This window comes from Chenopodium album, chromosome 9 (genome assembly GCF_948465745.1).
Source record: "Chenopodium album chromosome 9, dcCheAlbu1.1, whole genome shotgun sequence".
NCBI classification, from domain to species: domain Eukaryota; kingdom Viridiplantae; phylum Streptophyta; class Magnoliopsida; order Caryophyllales; family Amaranthaceae; genus Chenopodium; species Chenopodium album.
In genome coordinates, this window is record NC_137842.1 from 8652213 (window position 1) to 8661255 (window position 9043).

At 39.6% G+C, this 9043-nt stretch overlaps 1 non-coding gene across 1 annotated transcript; it reads left to right on the forward strand.

Annotated features, from left to right (window-relative positions):
- The first annotated feature begins 7165 nt into the window (after window positions 1-7165).
- On the forward strand, window positions 7166-7272 carry LOC145561195 (small nucleolar RNA R71). The gene has a single exon (XR_014093758.1). It is a non-coding gene; the product is annotated as a small nucleolar RNA R71 (small nucleolar RNA).
- Window positions 7273-9043: the final 1771 nt, after the last annotated feature.

Here is a 9043-nt window from a genome sequence, read left to right on the forward strand (position 1 = left end):
CAAATAACCGAGCCCTTAATCACCGGCTTGATGGCTCTAACCGGCCTTGGGCTCCAAAAGTGGTCGCGTTCTTCCAATGCTCGTAGTTGCTTCATAAAAATCCCGGGAAAATGCTCCAAAGGTGCAATTCCCTGCAAAACTCAACCAAAACTACGAAAACACTAGAAAACACATATTAGTAATAAAAGTGGCCCGAAAGAGCCAAAAACACTACTAATAATGACCACGGGACGGGGGTAAAACACTATATAAAACAGACATATCAAACTCCCCCAAGCCAAACCTTTGCTTGTCCCTAAGCAAAGAGCTCATCAATGAACATATAAAACATACTTTACCCCAATCAACAAATCAAAAGCCAACGATTCAAGGTAAAAATTAAAAAAACATGCTTCAATGTCAATCAATCTTATTCATCTAATCACCCTTCCTCCCCAACAATTGTCAAGTAGAGCAAACCACAAGAGCATATAGAGTTCAAGACTAGTGCTTACACAATCGACTCTCATTTATGTGGCGAGTAAAGAATGTACTCGATCGCTCTCCACCCAACCCCTTTAATGTGAACAATGCCCTCCCAACTCACACTCTTGTGTGTATAAAAACATTGAACGCTCAATCTACTAGTCGACTCGAAATATGTCAAGTCATAACTTGCATTGAAAGACAACACTTTCACATTTACATAACTTCTATGCACAAGGTCGGAAGGTCTTTTAAGCTTGCAATGTAAGGCTAGGGTAAGGGTAGGATAAATTTGGGATTATGTGAGAGAAAAGCTATGCATTCAGGGAGCCAAATCCTAATAAACCTATGATCAAAAGTAATGATCATACACATCTCCAACATAACCAACTCCAACATCAACCAAATATACTCCAAACAATAAAACAATCCCAACACTCACAAATTCACTCATAAAAATATGATAATGTAGAACAAGAGTGAATAACAAACTTTGAACTCGTAACTTGAAATATTTATATTGAAACTCAACCCCTTTTTTTTTTCCTTTCTTTTGGTTAACCTTCACTTAGAACACTTGAACATCAAACATTTTCCTCTTTTTTTCTTAGAAGTTCACTTTCTTTTTTTTCATATTTCTCTTTTTTTTTTCTTGAACTTCTTTTTTTTCATCACACTTTTATTTTTTTTTCAAATATATACAACTTTCAAACTCATAAAATCAAAAATATGATCAAGAACAAATTACATCTCAAAACCCACCCAAATTGTGCAAATAAAGTGCACACTAAAAACTCCCTTACCTCACTCACTAATAGCTCCCCTAAGCCAAGCTTGGACTAGTAACCAATGGGGAAATTAAGGCTTGTAATGTGGCTATAAACAATAAAAGGGCACAAGCAACAATATGGGTGACAAGAAGGGAACAAATGTATCTAAATATCTCTGAAGGCTACCTAAAGAATGAACGCCTTCGTCCTCCTCATGTGCATAATAAAAAATCATGAAACACCACTCATAGTTGCAAATCAATACTCAAATTCATTGACATACCAGGAATTATGGAACTATCACACATTTCCTAACCAAATCAACTAGTCAAGCACTATATTCACAAGTAGTTGGACAAAATTGACGCAAGTTAAGGAATCCAAACAATTAGACTTCAAGTCATGACCAACAAATCCACAATATTCATCATCAAATACCAAGAATCAAAACAATTTTCTCAAGTATGGGGCACAGGGAAGCATGATTTACAATTCATTGGAACGTATTTTTGAATTTTTTTATTTTTCAAATTTTTTGTATTTTTATATATAAAGAAAGCAATAAAAACTACACTAGGAAAGCAAATAAAAAACTAACCTAGAAAGCAAATAGAAATAGAGAAGGAAGAGAATTTCCAAGGAAAAGAACACCCCCCAAGCCAAATCAAGCAATGCCCTCATTGACTTGGGAGAGTAGCCTACTCCTCATCCTCATCCATCCTAGAGTACCCCCCACCGTGGCTAGAGCTGGCTCCTCCATGGCTAGAGCCACCACCACCATACCCCGAACCACCGGCATAGTAGTTAGGGTCTACATTCCCCCCAAACCCACCAAAAGGAGCATCGGTCCCATATCCATGGACCGATGAATAGTCCACATAAGTACCGAAGGCACTTGGGTCCGTGTAACCCCCTTGGGGGTATTGGAACCAATCAAGGGCAAGTGAATCGGGGGGAATAGCCCCCCGATGGGCATAATCATCATACATGGGGTATAAACCCCGTCCTAGGTTCCTCTCCACAACCCCAACCCTAGCATCTAGGGCTCCTACCCTAGAGTCCAAAGTCCTAAACATACCCTCCATTCTCCCTTGCCCACTCTCTATCCGATTTAATTGGCTTCTAAAAGCCGAAAAGTCATATGGGGCGTTAGGGTCGATGTTGTAGTTGGTTGAGGAAGTGGGAATGTTATGTGTGTAGTGTTGGGGTGATGGTTGGTGGAAATGTTGTTGTGGTGAGGGAGGTGCTTGGTGGTGTGCTTGGGCCTCCCCTTGGTCTCCTAATTCAAAGGTATAGGAGGGAAGACCCTTCTCGAATTTGGTCAAGGCCGAGTTAGGCAAGGTGAAAGCGTTGTCTTTCCTACCCGACTCCCTATGAATTACCCACCAAGTCTTACCCCCTATCACATTTATCCAGTTAAAGCCTCCTAAGTAGGGTGCGTCCATTAGGGTTGGTCCGGCTACCTTACCATCATCATTAGGGGTCCAACTAAGGTATTTGACCGCAATGTGGGTTACTAACCCACCAAAGTAAATTGGGACCCTAGACCTACCCGATTCGGCCGCATTGGCCACCCTCTGAAAGTGTTGGGCCATCCTATGAACTATGTTAAGCTTGTCACTCTTAGGAATCATGTATGATCCTAATAATTCTAGTTCATCTCTCCTCACATTAGCCGGTTCATGCCTCCCAAAGATGGTGAGGCCAACAAACCGTTGCCAAAGTTTTGGCACGGGATGTTGAATCCAAGTGCCTTTTGCATGTTGGAGGTTTAAGTTAGGATTCCCTGTTAAAGCACGGTAGACAAAAGTAATGTTGTCTTGAGGTGGTTCAATTGGTCTATCGGCTTTCAATTCAAACAATTTACCAAAATCCTTCAAAGACAATCTAATATCTTTATTAAACAAACGAAATTGAACATGAGAGATTAGAGCATTTGATTTTATGACGTTAAAACTAGAAATGAATTCTAAAGTCAAATAATCATATGTATCATAATGTAATTGGAACAAACCACTCATGCCAATTCCCTTGAACAGTTTTTCAACATATTTATCAATTCCTAGTCTAGAAAGCGTAGGATGATGAATAAAACGGGTAGGAATTAGCTGCCGTGTGACGAGGTTGAGCATCCTTTGCCTTTGCTCATGGGTGGTGATGACCACCCTCTCCCACCCCGGAATTTGCAGCTCCGGGTCAATGATAGGTGCTTGTTGCCTCGATCCTTCACCCCGAACAGTCCGAGACCTCTTGAAAGCCATTTTAGAGTGGAAATAGTAGGAATTGAAGTTTTCTCTCTCTTAGGGTTTGAGAAGAAATTGAGAGAAAGTGTTGAAAATTTAGTGTAGAATGTAGAGGAAGATGAGAGGAGTTGGAAAATGTAAGAATGTAGGACAAGTCAGGAGGGAGAGTACCACCCACTAGATAATTAGCAAAATCAGCGTACCAAGGGTGATGCTCTACAACTGCATACAGGTTATCATCAGGGAAAGAATCATCTATAGGTAAAGAATCCTTACCCTCATCATACCTGATACGTGACAAGTGGTCTGCCACTACGTTCTCTACTCCCTTTTTATCTTTTATTTCAATGTTGAAATCTTGGAGAAAGAGAACCCAACGGAGTAGCCTTGGCTATCAAGTATTTCAATGTTGCATGATCAGTAAAAACAATAACTTTAGAACCAACTAGATATGATCTAAATTTTTCTAAAGCATAAATAACAGCAAGAAACTACTTTTCTGTGGTGGCATAGTTGACTTGGGCTTCATCTAAGGTTTTGCTGGCATAATAAATAGCATGCAAAACCTTATCCTTCCTCTGTCCGAGCACGACTCCTAGTGCAAAGTCACTTGCATCGCACATGATCTCAAAAGGGAGGTTCCAATCGGGAGCACATATGATGGGTGTCGATATCAAAGCCTGCTTAATCCTGTGAAAAGCCTCAAGACATTCGTCAGTAAAAATAAATGGGGCATCCTTGAGTAAAAGCTGTGTCAGTGGTTTAGCAATTTTAGAAAAATCTTTGATAAAACGGCGATAGAACCCCGCATGACCCAAGAAGCTTCTAACTCCCTTAACATTGATTGGGGGAGGTAATTGCTCAATCACTGATATTTTAGCTTTGTCTACATGTATGCCCTTATCAGATATAATATGACAAAGGACTACTCCCTCTGTCACCATAAAGTGACATTTCTCCCAATTAAGTACTAAGTTGCAATCCTCACATCTTTTCAAAATTTTAGCGAGATTAATTAAGCATGAATCGAATGAAGAACCATATACGCTAAAATCATCCATAAAGACCTCCATAATAGACTCTATGAAATCAGAAAAAATGCTCATCATGCAACGTTGAAAGGTAGCAGGTGCATTACATAAACCAAAGGGCATTCTACGATATGCAAAAGTGCCATAAGGGCATGTAAAGGTGGTCTTTTCCTGATCTTCAGGGTGAATCGGAATTTGGAAAAATCCCGAATACCCGTCAAAATAGCAAAAGAATTTGTGATTAGCTAACCTCTCAAGCATTTGATCAATAAAGGGGAGAGGGAAGTGATCCTTTTTAGTGGCGATATTTAGTCTACGATAGTCTATGCACATACGCCACCCTATTACAGTTCTGGTGGGAATTAATTCATTTTTATCATTGGTTATCACAGTCATCCCACCCTTCTTCGGTACTACCTGCACAGGACTTACCCACTTGGAGTCAGAAATAGGATAGATGATACCTGCATCGAGTAATTTCATCACCTCTTTCTTGACTACTTCCTGCATGTTTGGATTTAATCTTCTTTGGGGTTGAATGCAGGGCTTGTAATTTTCCTCTAGATGAATCCTGTGCATGCAAAAATCAGGGCTAATACCCTTGAGATCATCAATACTTTACCCTATAGCCTTCTTATGGGTTTTTAGGACCCCTAGAAGTTGGGAAGATTGTAGGTCAGTGAGTGCAGTACTGATGATCACGGAGTGTAGTTCCTGCTCATCTAGAAAAACATATTTTAAATGAGAAGGGAGAGGTTTTAGCTCAGGTTTCTTGACCTCTGCAGGTTTTGATTCCTGAACTAAATTTACTACCTTCATTGTCTCCTTGGGGCTTAACTCTTCTAAGGAAAGAGCTTTTTCAATACTTTGGACCTCATTACCCCAAATGCTTGCATTATCGCTAGATAAATTCCCGCAAAGAACTTCCTCCAAGGGATCCTTCGCAAGAACCTGTGGCAAGCTATCAACACAAATATTGTCCATTATATCAGTTGTATCAATATAACAACAATTTTCCTCCAACATAGGCCCTTTTAAAACCTTCCCTAAATTAAAAGTAACATTATCGTCACCTACAGAAAGGGTCAGTTTACCATTTTTCACATCAATAATAGCTCCTGCAGTATGGAGGAAAGGCCTACCTAATATAATGGGTATTTGTGTGTCCTCTGCCATATCTAAAACAACAAAATCGATAGGAATAAAAAATTTACCAACTCGGACAGGTACGTCCTCTAAAATACCCAAAGGGTATTTTACCGAACGATCTTCCATTTGCAAAGTTATATTAGTAATTTTTAATTCCCCCATATTTAATTTAGCACATATAGATGATGGCATGACACTGACACTAGCACCCAGATCACATAAAGCTTTATCAAAAAAAACATTCCCAATGTGACAAGGGATAGAAAAACTACCGGGATCCTTTAATTTAGGAGGGGATTTATTTTGCAAATAAGCGCTACACTCCTCTGTGAAAGCTACAGTTTCTACTTCATTAAAGGCCCTTTTCCTAGTCAGAATGTCTTTCATGAATTTAGCATAAGCAGGTACTTGAGTTATTAAATCATTGAAAGGAACTGTTACCTGCAGGTTTTTCACCACCTCTAAAAACTTACCGAATTGTTTATCAAGCTTACTCTTCAGTTGTCTATTAGGGAATGGAAGCTTGATAACTGGGCTCTGCACAAATCCTCCCTTATCCTGCAATTTACCCTGCACAGAAACATTAGTAGGGTTAGTATCTTTTTGTAGCCCTGCAGGGCTAGCAGGATTACCGTTTGGTATAGAGGAATCTAGATTAGAAACTGGTCCATCTTGCTGTGGCATAGGAGGTCCATCATAATGTGAACCACTCCTTAGAGTGATTGCATTAGCATGATCTGTAGGATGGATAGGTTGTGATGGTAGAGCCCCCTGCTGACGGGATTGTAGGGTAGATGAAAGTTGTGCAATTTGATTGTCCATGATTTTATTATGAGCTAGAATAGAATCAATTTGCTCATCCCTACTCTCCATGTGCTTTTGCATATTAGCTAGCATTGCTCTAATTTCTGTCATGGCAGGGTCGGAAGATGATGAGGGTGATGCTTGGCTTTTCTGGCCGGCATTAGGATGGTAATATTTTTGCTGTGGTGGGGGTTGCTGTTGTGGTTGTTGTGGAGGTGGAGGGTTTTGTACATTGGTACTCCGGTATGAAAGATAAGGATGGTTTTTATAATCGGCATTGTAGGAATTGGAATAGGGGTTATTTTGCCTATAGGTTTGGAAGGCATTAACTTGTTCCATAGAGCTCCTACAATCTTGCTCCCAATGACCTACAATTCCACAATTTTCACAAAAAGCTTCGTGGTTAGCAACAGCAGAAACATTAGCTACAGAGTTAGGAGCAGCAGTAAGATTATCTAATTTTTGGCAAATAGATGTTAATTGAGCTTGCAAAAAGGATACGGAATCGACATTATGCTTTCCCTTATTTGCAAACCCCCTCGGATTCCCATATTGGGAATTGTGTATTGCCATGTCTTCGATAACCTGTCCTGCATCATCCACATTTAAATTCATAAACCTCCCACTAGCTGCCGAATCTAGTACTGATCTAGAAGAATTTCCAAGTCCATTATAGAATGCTTGGATCAATTGCCATTGTGCTAGATTGTGGTGGGGGCACTCTCTCTGTAGATCCTTGAACCTCTCCCAAGCCTCATATAATGATTCATCGGCCTCTTGAGCGAAGTTCTGAATAGCACTTCTTAGCACCGCTGTTCTCTCTGCAGGATAATATTTATTATAGAAATTCAAAGCGAGAGTTTCCCAGTCAGTAATACCAAGTGCAATTCTATTCAAACCATTAAACCATAATTTTGCTTTTCCACATAATGAAAAGGGAAAAAGAATCTCCCTGATTTGGTCCTGCGTAACCCTGGCTTGTCTAATGGTGTTACAATATTGGCAGAAATCTGCGATGTGCAGATTAGGATCTTCACCCTTAGCTCCGCTGAACTGCTTCCTCTCTATCATAGTGATAAATTGGGGCTTGATCTCAAATTGAACTCCATCTAGGGCCGGAGTAGGGGTAAGGTGCGGGAAGTCTGCGAGCTTCGGTTGCGAATAATCACTGAGTTTCTTCTGGGCCGTCATCTCTGATTCTGAATCTGAAGGAATATCTGTATCACTAGAATCAGGGGGAGAATCTCTTCGATCGTTATCCTCCTCAGAACCCGCCAGAATTTGTCTATAGAGTCTCCTTTGCCTATGAAAAGAACGCTCGATCTCAGGATCAAAAGGGATATCACCTGATCTAGAACACTTGGGCATAAACAAAGAACTAGAGACAAATATGAGATTTACCTCAAAGAACTAGTGTTCTCTAAGGCAAAAAGGGGGGATAATCTAGACTACAAAAATATAATTAGAAAATAAAAAAAATAAAACCGTTTCCCCGGCAACGGCGCCAAATTTAGACAGGGTAAAGTCGTATCCCCTAATCAAAAATAATTACCTAAATCACTAACTACAGTAGATAGGGAAGTAGGGTCGAACTCCACAGGGAAACAAGTCTTTTTAATTCTAATTAATTGTTATAATCTAAATTATCTAAGTAACCAATATTTTAGATATGAATTTTGTACTACGAAGGATGAGTTTAGGGAGAAAAGAATCAATAATAAGGAAACCTAGGGTCGCAGGTTCACCAATAATTAATATTCCGGGATAGAACGAAGCAATTAATAATTAACAATGCATCAACAACATGATTAATAGGCTCTCGCAATTTATTAACCAACATGGATTTAACAGGCTCTCGCAATTTATTAGACCTAAGTTCCTATTAAAAATAGCCTTTAATATTAAATCAACATCTGCTCGATTCATCAATTCCATATTGCTAAACATTCACAATCAAATTACATCTGCTCGATTCATAATCTAATTGCAAAGAATTAAAACAATTCAATAGGAAATTATCATGCAATATCAACAATCAATAATAACAAACTATCCCTTCATATTAATTATGGATCCCCATAAACCCTAGAATTAAACTACTCACTAATCATCATAACTAATCCAATTAAATAAACAATTAAAAACATAAACAAGAAAACAATTAAAATAGCTGAAATTAGAAAGGGAAGAAATTGTACCAAAACAAATCTGGAATTAATGAAGGAATTAAGTACAAGAGTTTAGAGAGAATTCTAGAGAGAGAAAAGAATACTAAGTAGAGAGAGAAAGTCTAAGAGAAGGAAGTTATTAATTATCCGTACAAAATGAATATAAATATCTCTCCTAAAACACGAATTAAACAAAGCTTAATCAAGTTCTAACAAAACACGCGCCCGATCGGGCGAAGGGGGCGCCCGATCGGGCCCGCCTTTTTTGCTATGCCCATCCTTCAGTGCTGCGCCCGATCGAGCCTACGCTCACCTGATCGGGCGCGCATCTCCTTGGCAGCTGGCATGCACGCAGCTCGCCCGATCGGGCGTAAGCTTGCCCGATCGGGCCCGACTTCATCTTCAAGGTTTGG